At 35.6% G+C, this 12,753-nt stretch overlaps 1 pseudogene; it reads left to right on the top strand.

Annotated features, from left to right (window-relative positions):
• The first annotated feature begins 11,787 nt into the window (after positions 1-11,787).
• LOC112470742 lies at positions 11,788-11,906 on the top strand (annotated as a pseudogene).
• The last annotated feature ends 847 nt before the right edge of the window (positions 11,907-12,753 follow it).

The following is a 12,753-nucleotide window of genomic DNA, read 5'->3' as shown; positions in this document are numbered from 1 at the left end:
TTATATGACTGATAAGTGATATTGAAATATTAGTGGGTTGGGTGTGCATGAACTTTAGAGACTACAACAGAGACTTCCAATTGTCTATCCAATTTGATTTTTTCTTGTTAACGATCCTTACGAATATGTGGCTGACCACATGCTCTTGCCTGCACACTGTCATGCGACATATAACTAAGGATAAATCTGTGGAAAAGTCCTGTTAAAAGAAGGCTGACCTTCTTGGCCTTGTTCTCTTTTGCTTTCAGCATTGGAATTTGACAAAAGTAGTCACAGGGCTGGAGTTTAAGCAGCTGCATGTGGAAAATAAACAGCAACCTAGGAATGGCTACATGTGCATGCACACCAAGGAAGTGTGGGAGAGACAGAGAATGAGAATGAGAATGTGTCATTAGGGAGCTGCCATACTATCTCTGGATTTTAAAACTCCAGTTTTCTCATTATGTGAGAAAATAAAACACCTAAATTGTTTAAGTCACTACCACTTTACCTTTTGCTATGGACAATTTAATTCCTAATTGATATAATAGGCAACTGTCTCCACAAAAGGTACATTAACACCAGTTGCATATTAAATAGCCCATTTCACTGTGCTCTTATTACCACTGGAAATCTTGTGTTTCAGCTAATATTTTTTTTTTCTAATTTAATGAGTAACAGTAAATTTTTATTTAAAATTTTATTTGATTACTAGAGAGATGACATTTTTAAAACATGATTATTGATCATTTGTATTTCTTCCTTGGAAAATTATGTGTCCTTTGCCTATTTTTCTACTGAGATATTTGCTTTACTTAATTTATAAGGGTTCTTGTAAATTGATATTAACCCTTGATCTTTTATATATGCTATATTTTCTATTTTATCATTTATTATTTATTGATTATTGAAATTTTTCCTTGCAATTTTTATTTTTGTGCAAATTTATTACTTTTTTTTTTTTTTCATTGTGACATCTTCTAGTGTTTCAATAATAGAAGAACCTTGAAGACGTTCTATTCCCCAAATCAAATACTAACCTTCCTTTCTGGTTGTGTTTTAATGCCATAGGATTTTATTTAAAACTTTCATTTAGCTGAAATTCACTTTCATATGAGGAAAATATCTAACTCGATATTATTTTCCCATGATGTACTACCTATATTCATATCACTATCAGAGAATTTATTTTCCCATTTATCTTGAATCTTTTATGTGTTATTTTCTGTTTCTTGATCAGTAAAATAACAATACTGTGGATGTCTATTATTTATCAGAATTGCTACTAGTTTGAGTGATGAAACAAACATCCTATCCAAAAGGAATTAACCGTTTATTTTGGAAATAGGCAAATAGTTTATTTAAGTAAGATGTAATCAGGTCTGGCAAAAGGGATAACCTCTGTCTCTTTTTTTTCTATTTTTGTATGAGGTTACATGTCTCTTTTTTTTCTATTTTTGTATGAGGTTACATGAAAACAATCTTTCATACACTTCATTGTCTAGATTATTTCAAAAATGTGCACATACCAGCTCACCAGTTACTGGAGAACACTATGTTTGTTATGTATGTATTACTGGTTGAATTATAAGGGCTGTGTCATCTACTATAACTTGCTCAGCTCATGATTTCAGAATGCAAGGTGTCCTATGGTCCTCTGAAGCCCTCTGTAGAATTCATCATCCATATTCCACTAGTTTAGCTAGATCGTTCTGCAGGAACACATAATACAGAAATAGCTATATTAGGTCACCAGCGGGAACTGCCTTGAAAGGAATAATGTTCCCTAGAGGAGAATAGAACCATGCCATCCAAAGATTCTCCACAGGTTCGGATTTTCAAGCAAAATACAGAATCTGTCAATCTGTCAGAAATCCAGCATGAAATGAAGCCAAATAACAGTGTCACTGTCAGAGGAGAACTCTATTGCGCTTATTCTTTTACTTGAAAATAAACAAATATAAAAGTTTTCATACTGTTAATTGCTTCATTCCTTGACTCTGATGGCAACAATGTTTCCTCTTATGATCAAATGAAATGAAAATTATATTTTAAAAGGAATTTCTGTGTTCGTTTGGTTTTATCTTGACCTCTGGAACCAAGTAGGCCATTGCTTTGTGAGCTAAAACCTGAAAACGGAGTAATGTCACAAAAACTACCCTTTGTAAAAAGTAGTCTCAAGCAATGATTGTAGAATCAGGGAAAGATTTTTATGTTGAGTTTCAAAAAAAAAAAAAGTAAAAGTAAAGCATACAAAAAATTGAAAATTCTGAGTCCCCAAACTCTCTGCCACAGATTTTAGAGAAATACATATTTCTCAGAGCACACTACAATCAGTTTTACCTGGTGTTTGGCCCTGAACACCTAGAATTTTATTATGTATAAAAATTAACAAACAGAAACCTCATTTAAAATGGAATTGGAAGGCTGGAAGAGAGAACTCTCACACACATGTTACTCAGTGCACGCTACTGACCCTAACAGGAAGAGACATACCTTGAATCTCCAACAGGAAGTGATACTACTTTACTATCTCAGCAGGAGAAAGAAAAGATTCCTCCCTGTCCAGTAATAGCTTAGCCAATGAGTGAGGCCACAACTTAGCCAAAGAAAAGTCACTCTACTTCAAAATTTCAGTTTCCTCTAATAGACTCTTTGTTTACAACTGCCCCTGCCAAGTTCATAAAAGAGTGTTCCTCTCCTTTATTTCTATGGACATGTATGTGGCTCACATTAGACCACATGTTATTCCTGAATAAACTCATTTTGCTGAGAAAACATATGTCTATCTATTTGTATAGGATCAACAATCCTGATGCCAGTCCGAGTATACATAAGCTCCTGATGCCAAAAGCCTTCTCTTTTGCTTTTCCATATTTGAGGCTGACCACGTGGTACTTGGGGCTATGCATCCCTAGAAGTAAGCCATATGGTGATCATGACTCTCAGGGCCTCAAAATGCTCAAAACTAGAGGGAGAACAGAAATAAAAAATCAAGGAGCATGGAAGTATTTGCCAATAATTTTGACCCATTTACATTCTTCCTACTACAAAGGGAATTCCCTAATTCTGAGGCCCAGGTGTCTACTAGTTACCACTTAATGGCTCCAAAGAAGATGCACGCATACATTTTAGTATATGAAAGACAATGATGAGAGAAGCCTCAGGGACCACTATATGTTGCATGTTCGTGGGGTTGAGACTGATAAGGGTCTATAAAATTTTTGACCCATTTACATTCTTCCTACTACAAAGGGAATTCCCTAATTCTGAGGCCCAGGTGTCTACTAGTTACCACTTAATGGCTCCAACGAAGATGCACGCATACATTTTAGTATATGAAAGACAATGATGAGAGAAGCCTCAGGTACCACTATATGTTGCATGTTCGTGGGGTTGAGACTGATAAGGGTCCATAATATGAAGTAGAGAGAGAGACAGACAGACACACAGACACAAAGACACACAGATACAGACACACAGACACACAAACACACAGACAGACACACAGACAAACTAATTCCTCCAGGACTTGAGACTGAATTGAACTGGGTCTATGGGTCTTGAACCAAATTTTGTATTATATAAAATTTAAAAGGGAACACAATTGCAATGAAAAAAAAATTTGATTTCTTTTTAGATGTCTTTGTGTGTGTATGTGTGTGTGTGTGTGTGCGTGTGCACGTGTGTGTGATAGCCAAACTCCTTTTGATGAATTTGTTGAATGGTTAATATTTAAATGTAATAATAGACACTTTTCTGAGGTAGACAGGATTTGACATTTTCTAAGTGTGTCTGTGACTATCACCACCTTTTGGATGCTAAAAAATATTGCACAATTGATCTATATTACAGATGTTACATCTGTCCCTGGATGCTACCATTATAAAGAGATTATAGTGATGCTCCTGTGATGTGGAAGTCACATCCATTTTTTACTTTCTCTTTTTAATTTATTAATTCAGATCATCTAAGGTGTTAGCTATTAAGGGACTCTTTGTATGGCTGAGAGATTCTAAGACTTCAAATATATAAGACATCAAATGTTTATTTGGTAATTAACATCTAATTTAATATAACCCTCTAATGAGAAAAAAAAATAGTATAAATTATTACTTCTACCAGAATTCAAATAAGCGTCATGGTTGCTTGATTCCAATCCTGGGCTCTTGCTTTCTCTGTTGGGGCCAATCCGATTTCGTTGTTGCTCCAACAGTAGAGAGAAGGGAGAGGGATAACGACAGCGCAGACATGTAGTTAGCATTCTTTCTTGGTTCTTCCTCAAATGAGGGCAGTAAAGAATCACAGGTCACTGCAATTTAATAGTTTTATTAAAAATATATTTTTAGAAAGACAAAGAATGTCCCAAAGAGGCACATGGGGAAAGATAAAGTATTCTCCAAGGAAGCACATGGTCTCAGCGATGTAACCGACACAAAGAGGCCAAAATGGTTACAAAAGGGCAAAAAGGCCACAAAAGGCCTTCAAAAAGAGAAAGAATCTGGAAGGGCAGAAAGTGGCAAAAAGAGAGGAGCCAAGAAGGGCAAAAAGAGGGGAATTCAGAAAGGCAAAAGAACCCAGAAGTAGGAATGTCTGCTTTATATTTGGGCGTGATAGGTGGTTCCAAAGGCATTCTTAGGTGATTGGCAAGTGAGGTCATTTTGATAGACACTTGGCTGCTATATAACTCTGCCTAGTGCGCATGTGCGTACCTAGAATTCTACTACCATTGGCGTGTTCTTCGGGTGGTCTCTAGGCTGGGCCCCTATTCCTTTGTTTCCCTTGTTGCTCATGTCTGACTAGCTACCTAGCATTGCCATTAAGACAAGGATGTTTAAGAGCAATCTTCCACTTTTCCTACTTGGATTGTTTAATTCATTTATGTAATAGGAAGTTGTACCTCTTCTACCATTCCCACCTTAAATCTAGCTCATGCTCTTTGCTCTGTTGTCCAAATGTTCTTTTTCTTAAGCATTGTGGAGGAGATAGAAGTCGTAATAGAGTTCTGGGATTCATGGGTACAGTGACCACACTAAGAACTGACACCAGGATAAGAAAAGCAAGTAAAGTCTGAGTATCTCACAGGTGGTGCTGCATTAACATTTTCTTTCTTTTGCTTCATTTTGAATGTGGCTCTGTTCTTTGCCTTAGCAGAGTTTCACTAATTCCTCCCTCTACACTTTCCTAACACTTAAAGTACAACAGTTACCTCTCAATTGTAGGTCTCAGTCCTTGTTTTTGTCTTTGGTCACTAGGGATAATTCCATAACATCCAACCTCTGCAACATCTAGGTCTTCTTGTTACTTATGCTATTTGGTGTCTGCCTTTGTTCTGGTGTATCTAAGAGTGGCATGACCTTATTCTTGCTCTAATTCTATGGATCCTGACCCCCTGGGAGAGTCTGTTTGACATTTTTCATCCACTCTTTTCTTTCTTGAATGAAGGAAACTCAATTCTCACCGACATCCACTACATTGTTTTGACCAGATTTTTACATCATTGGTGCTTTTTCTTATTCTTGTTTGTTTACTTGTTTTGCCTGTGCCCTGGGATGTGTTCAACTAAATTCTATCTCCAATTTTGCTCTTACTCTTTGGGAATGTCTAGTTTCTGTTATCTCCATCTCCCCCTTCATTCTATTCTGAATTTCTGCTCCAAATTGCTACCAAAAGCTGGGAAGTTGGGGTACGATATATGATCCTCTGCAGGGGACAAGTCATTTTCTGTATGTTCTTCTACAGAAACATAGTTGTCCTTTGCCCTTCCTTGGATTTATTCCCTGGATCTCTGCTTGACCTTGGGTTTTTGGTAATTAATGCCTTTGAATTCATATCCCAGCAATACTAATTTTTTTCCATGACCACCACTAACATTCCCAATCACCAACTAACATTTACTGAGTACTTACCAAACAGCAGGCATGGTGTTAAGCATCTCATATTCATTATCACAGTTAGGCCTTCTAAAATCAATGTGAAATGGCTATTAGCATCACCCAGTGCCCCACATATGGGTTGATCCTTATTAGACTCCTAAATATTTCTAGAACAAATGATAAATTAATCTTTCTCTTTTTTTAACAACACAAGAAAATGGAGCTTAGAGGTACTTTGTACCTTGCTTCTAATCATGCATCTGGTAATAAATAATAATAGTTAACTTTTATCAGATGCTTACTAGATGCCAGGTGATATTCCAAGTGCTTTTACAAGTGTTAGTCATTTTGTGTATTTCGTTTTCTTTTCTCATCTTCCCATGAAGGAAAACACAAAATGCTTCTGTGTTTTTAGAAGTATGAAATTCAGACTGTAGGGAAGGAAAAATTTTCCTTCTCTTTTCCTAGATTTGATAGCTCGGTTTATAAAATAAACTGACAACAGAAAAATTAACAGGAGAAAGTTATATCTATTTATTATTTTTTTTTAATATTATGTGCACAGGGGCATCACAGTAAAAAAAAAGTGAATAGTCAAAAAAGCAATGAGATTTGGTAGTTTATTAATCATTGAATTTAGGAAAGAGAAGGGAGAATGTAAGCAAATAAGGGAAGAATAAATAATTTTTAAGAAAGATGAATGAGCCTTTAGAAGAGTAAATGAAGGATGTGATAGTTTGTGACAATTTTTCTGGATGTGGTGTCAAATTCTAGTCTCCTCTCCTGTGATAATGTTACCAGGACCCCAATATTTTGAATCCATCTGCCTTTGCACACTGGCCCAAAGAAATGCACAAACAGAAATCTGCAGAATAGAAATAAAATTGTTTAGCATTGAATCGGCCAACCTGGAGATGGAAAGCTAATGCTTAAGACCTGACTCCCCAATGGCTGGCGTGTAAGTTACAGATTCTATAGAGTAAAATCACAAGATATTGTGGGTCGTGCTGGGAGCTGATTAGTTGGAGGTGAGGTAAGGGTAATAAATCATTTCTTTAGGTTTTGTGAGTAGTTCTGGAGTCTGCTGCTGTGATTCTCTGTTTAGTCTCATGGGAAAGTAGCCAAGAGGTTTTTCCACTTGAGGGCTCATGAATTTAAACATAGCTCAGGTCAAGGTGCTATCTTTAGCCTGCCAGAGGTCCAAATCTTATGACCATTAGTCGGATCTGGGCTGCTGTCTTCTGCTACCTTGAAGGTCACTGATAATCCAGGAGAGAGGCCAGGTATCTGAGGGCTGTAGAGAGAGAGAAATGATTTCTGGAGCTAGGATTTAAAGCTATATTTAATCAGGCATAGGACCTTGGTTTCAATAGGAGTCAATCTTCTCTGGTTGGTAAAACTCCAGAGGAGGGGATTGATGACAATTGAGATTTTTTTGGAGTCTAGAGAAAACCTCCATCTGCATTAGCTGTTTTTTTTTTAAATGCCTTAAGTTCAAAATAATCAATTTACCAAAGTTGCATGTCTTGAACTCCTTAAGGACAAATGGACAGAAATTTCAGAGAGTCAGAATATTCAATAAAAGCAAAATTCAGTATAAACCACTTCTTATCCTAAAGATATTCTCTACCAGGATATATTCAAGCAAAGGCTGTACAACTGTACAACCACTCTCAAAGGGAGCTCTGGAGTAAATTCCAGCATATGTTGGGAGTTTAAAAAGTGACATCTGTTTTACCTTTAACATTAAAGTGCCTATGGTGAAACGCCTTGTACAAGATAAAGCTAAACAAAAAAAGAAATGATTGGTCATTTGGCTCTTTCTTAATAAGTATGAAAACAGTATAGAAAACCCTAACAGAAGAAATTTTGAGTAAGTAGAAACTCAAGGGAAGTATGGAGGCACAATAATTATTTTTATCAACTGCTCTTACTGTGATTAAAATTTCCACCATCCTAATTATAAATATATTTACAGAAGTTATTTTTCTACTCAGTTCCCTCAAGCATCTTTCATTAGTACAGCTAGAGACCCTGGTCTTCCATGTTGCTGATTTTCTAAGTGTCACATTTTGATTACTTTCATGGTACCTGCATTCTTAAACAAATATCTCGTGTTTATTAAAACCTTATGGTATAGTGTTTGAACCTGGCAGTGATTTCTTGGATCAGAAAACACGACTTCATGAAATAGAGTGGATTTGCTGCACCTGAATTATAATAAGAGGCCAATTAAATATTACTGCAAGGATTTTTGCAAACATTAAAAGAGTATGTACCAGTTTTCACATTTTCTGTTGGTTGACTATCACAAAGAACAAGGAAATGTTCTCAACCCTTTCTTCCTAAGTTTCCAGATAGAAGTCTTTTTATCGAAGTTATAATTACAAGGAATTTTCCACTCTGGTTTTAGCATCCCTGTTCCATTGAATGTTCCTAAAGCTTTGTCTGAAAGTAAATATGAAAAGATAAAAGTCAAAGAAAAGAGGAAGCATCTAAAAAATTATGAATAAGTGTAGGGTTAACTCAGAACATAGCCCTTCCACATACTCAGAAAACTGATAGCTGCCCAGCCAGCAGCCAAGGGAGACAGGACTCAAATTGTTTTCAGCTACCCTCTTGGACGTTATCTGTTCTTATAACCAAGCAGCACATCTTGCTCCCACCCATCTGAGAAGGCAGCCGCTCCCTCAATGAGATAACCCCTCCCTCTGCTTGCGTGCGTAAAAAAACTCTGTTTGCTCTTGGTCAACAGCAGCTTTTTACCCGCAGTTTCAACAGCTCCCACCGGCAACAGCTAAAGCTTTTCTGCTTCGTGAGTAATAAACGGCATTTCTCTCCCCTCTGGTCCTCCTGGTGTGGTTTCCGGAATATCCAAACCCAGGTGCAAGTTCCAGGCCTAGGACTCCTGCGTTACAATAGTCAATGCGAAACATGATAACAAATGATATATGAAAATTATACTTTACACTGAAATTCTAGAATGGAAAAGTAAGATTATTTTTACACGGATTTTGGTTATGCAGTTTAGTATTTTATAGATTAGGTCATATTTTCTCCAGAGAGAAGCTGCAAAGTGTGATGGAAAGAATCTGGTTTTTGAAGTTAGAGAAATTAGTTTGTTCAAGTTCTCACCTGCCACTGGGTGACCTGAGCACTCTTTTAGCTTTATCAGACTATTTAACTTATTCAAAAAATTGGAAGTGGTAATACCCACTCCAAAGGATTATTATAAAAAATAAGTAGAATATATGTGAAAATATTTGTATTTGAATATCTATTCAGGAAACATTTATTGAGAATATGCTATGAATCAATTACTAAGGATTTATAGATTAATAAAGTAAAGGAGTAGTTGTAAAATTTAGAGCAATATACACATCGCTATTCAAAGGTCTTTTATTATATTATTATTATTATTGTTGTTGTTATTGTTATTGTTATTGTTATTATTATTTATGCCTACAGTACCTGGTCTTCTTAGGTGATCTCCTAACCAAGTACTAACTAGGCCAACCCTGCTTAGCTTCCATGTTCAAACAGGATCGGGTTTGTTCAGAGTGGCATGGCTGTACACCATGGACTGTAGCTCCACTGGGGCATGAACCCAGGACCTTCTGTGTGTAAAGCAGATGTGCTAACCACTACACTATGGAACCACGTCCAACAAAGGTCTTAATTGATACATCACTGAGTGATATACAATTTAATTCTAATATTTAACTCTAGAGTTTCAAAATAATCTTAATGTATAATACACTGAACAGATCAAATATCACTGGATTTGCAAAAGAGAATCAGGTATAGTAGCCCCCTTATCCATGGTTTTACTTTCCATGTTTTCAGTTTCCTCTGTCATTAACCACATTCCAAAAACATTAAATTAAAAATTCTAGAATTAAACAATTTATAAGTTTTAAATTGCTTGCCATTCTGAGTAGCATAATGAAATCCTGTGCCATCCTTCTCTCTCCTGCCCGGGATGCAAAGCATCCATCCCTTCGTTCAGCATATTCATGCTGTACATACCCAATATATTTTGAGAGAGAAGAAAGAAGGACCACATTTCTATATCTTTCATTACAGTATATTGTTATAATTATTCTACTTTATTATTATTTATTGTTGTTAATCACTTCTTATGCTTAATTTATAAGTTAAATTATATCATAGGTATGTATATATAGAAAAAAGATAGTATATATAGGGTTCAGTACTATCTGTGGTTTCAGACATCCACTGGGGGTCTTAGAATGTATCCCCTTTGAAAAAAGGGAAACTACTGTATATAATTTCTAGTAACCCCCACCCACACCCCTGCATATACCTCCCCACAGCCCCACATATATATTTTTCTCTCTGCTAACTTTCAGTATACAAACTTCTGTCCAGATCTTGCTTTTCTTAAGCTAAAATGCAACTGTGTTACTTCCTGAAATTGTAGGAATTGGAATGATACTTCGTTGGTTGGTTTATTCTAGAATTAAACTTCACCATGACAGAAAGACAACAAGTTATCATTGTTTTCGATGGCAGAGAACAATTAGATGTTTGCACAGCGGAAGAGGAAACATCTCCAGTGCCTATGATAGGAGCCTCGACAACAAAACCATCATGACATATTTGTTCTGAAATTGTCTTTGTGTTTCTAGCTAATGCTGTTCTATGGATATTTCTAAATGGCTAAGAAGTGACTTCTCAAAATATGTGCTGTGATGAACCCCAGGTAAAGACTATTAGACATCTTTCTTAATTAATCATTTTCATATGGTAATTGGTGATGTCAAGATCACCCTGTGTTTCTCTTTTCAAAATTAGGGAGCTCTATCTGCTGCATCTTCAGCATTGTATCACCTAACTATTATCTTAAAGTGAAGTACAGTGCTGAGGATATGGCCTTAAGCGTCATAGGCTCCCTAAGCAGATTTCAGCATTTGAGGATCAAGGAAGAAGGCTCATATTTGCTAGAGGAAGTAATTTAGCTTGGTAGTTTAAATACACATTTTTATTAAGACACAGGTTTGTGTCCAAGCTCTGTTATATAATGAAATAATAGCAGTCCATAAGTTAAATGGTTGTAATGAGTATTCAAAAACTTGATGTATATAATAGAATTATTATCATGTCTGATTTTAGTAATCGCTGAATAAGTTTTTTTTTTTTTTTCCCCTCAAGCCAAGTTTAAATATAAGGCATGCTCAGATTAGGAAGTCTGTAGGTAATTCATATTCAAGCAAAGAATATTGGATCATGTCAGTGACCAGATTGCATTTGAGAACACTGATATGTTTCTGATTCTCCAATAAAGTAGATAAGGGTCAAGGGGGTCACATATAAGGTAATGGAAGGAAATTTAACTTTGGGTGGTGAACACACAATGCAATATATGCATAATGTATTATTGAATTGTACACTTGAAACCTATATAAATTTATCCACCAATAAATTTAATAAAAAAATAAAATAAAATGCACACCAATAAGTTGAAAAAAAAAAAAAGACTATTTCCCACAGGAGATACTTGGAAACTTCTCACCAGGGTAAGACATAAATGACAAGGACTCAGTTCATAGATATATATGTAGACGTGACCATGGATATCTGGATAGGGGATTAAGGAGTGTTGTTGACAGAATGTGCCAAGAAGTGGAATGCCAGTGATTTTTTCAGCTGTCTCAACATCTATGAAAACAATATAAAATAGCTAAACACCATAATAATAATAATTAAGTAATAATATTTATTATAGTACTGTGCTCCGATGTCAGGCACCATAAAATCATATTACTGATTTTATAAGAACCCTGTAAAGCTGATGTTAATGTTTCCATTTTATAGAACTAACATGTAAGGCTCTAAAAAATACTATGTTTCCCAAGGTCTTGTGATTAAATAATGGTAGAGAAATCAGTTGTATTAGAAATTAAGAAGAATCTTCAGCCATGCCACCCTGAACAAGCCCGATCCTGTCTGATCTCAGAAACTAAGCAGGGTTGGGCCTAGTTAGTACTTGGATGAGAGACCACCTAGAAAGACAAGGTGCTGTAGGTGTAAAAAATAAAAAATGAAAAAAGAAAAAAAGAAAAAAGAAAAAAAAGAAAAGAAATTAAGAAGGGTACTTGGCTAGGGTGCAGGACATGTGAATCCTATTCATAACAGAATTAGTGAAAACTCCAGTAGATTATTATTATTTTTTATAATGCAAAAACAGATTTATTTGTATGCACAACAATGAGGATTAGGATACTAGATAAGGAAAGCAGTCTTCTGTCAAATGGAGAAGATAAAGATTCTTAAGTAGCTGACTTCTGGACCTGCTACAATAGCATGATGTGAAGAAAGAGCACTTGACACTGACAAAAGATTCTTTGTCTTCATTTTTTCTTCATGTTATAAAGTACAGCCTTGGACATTTCATTTGATTAAACTATTTGACCCTCAGTATTCTCAGTTGTGAAATATGGGTATAATATTTCCCCTGTCTATTTTACTGGACAATAATAAGAGTGCAATGAAATCATGAATTGTCACTACATAAATTCGAGGATAATATGCAAATGAGATGTAATTTTTGCCTATCTCCCTGGACTACATTTGAACAAAATGGGTTAATACATATGAAAATGCTATCCAATTATAATGAAAAATCGGGCATCATTAAGACTAAGTGTAACCATCCCTGGGAGGCATATAGGTGTTTGAATGTATGGAAAGGTGATTGTTGTGCTTTCTATTATATAATCCAATAATTTTTAAACAATTATATTTATGACAAACCTATTCTTTTTAACAAAAAGAAAACAAAGCTCAATGGAGACATTGAATTGTCTGAGCCATATAAATAGTTAGCAATGGTAATAGAACTCAAATTTAGATTCTGTACTTCACCTTTATGTCT

Source organism: Pteropus alecto, unplaced genomic scaffold (assembly GCF_000325575.1).
Source record: "Pteropus alecto unplaced genomic scaffold, ASM32557v1 scaffold3, whole genome shotgun sequence".
NCBI classification, from domain to species: Eukaryota; Metazoa; Chordata; class Mammalia; order Chiroptera; family Pteropodidae; genus Pteropus; species Pteropus alecto.
This window is presented reverse-complemented; position numbering and strand designations above follow the sequence as displayed.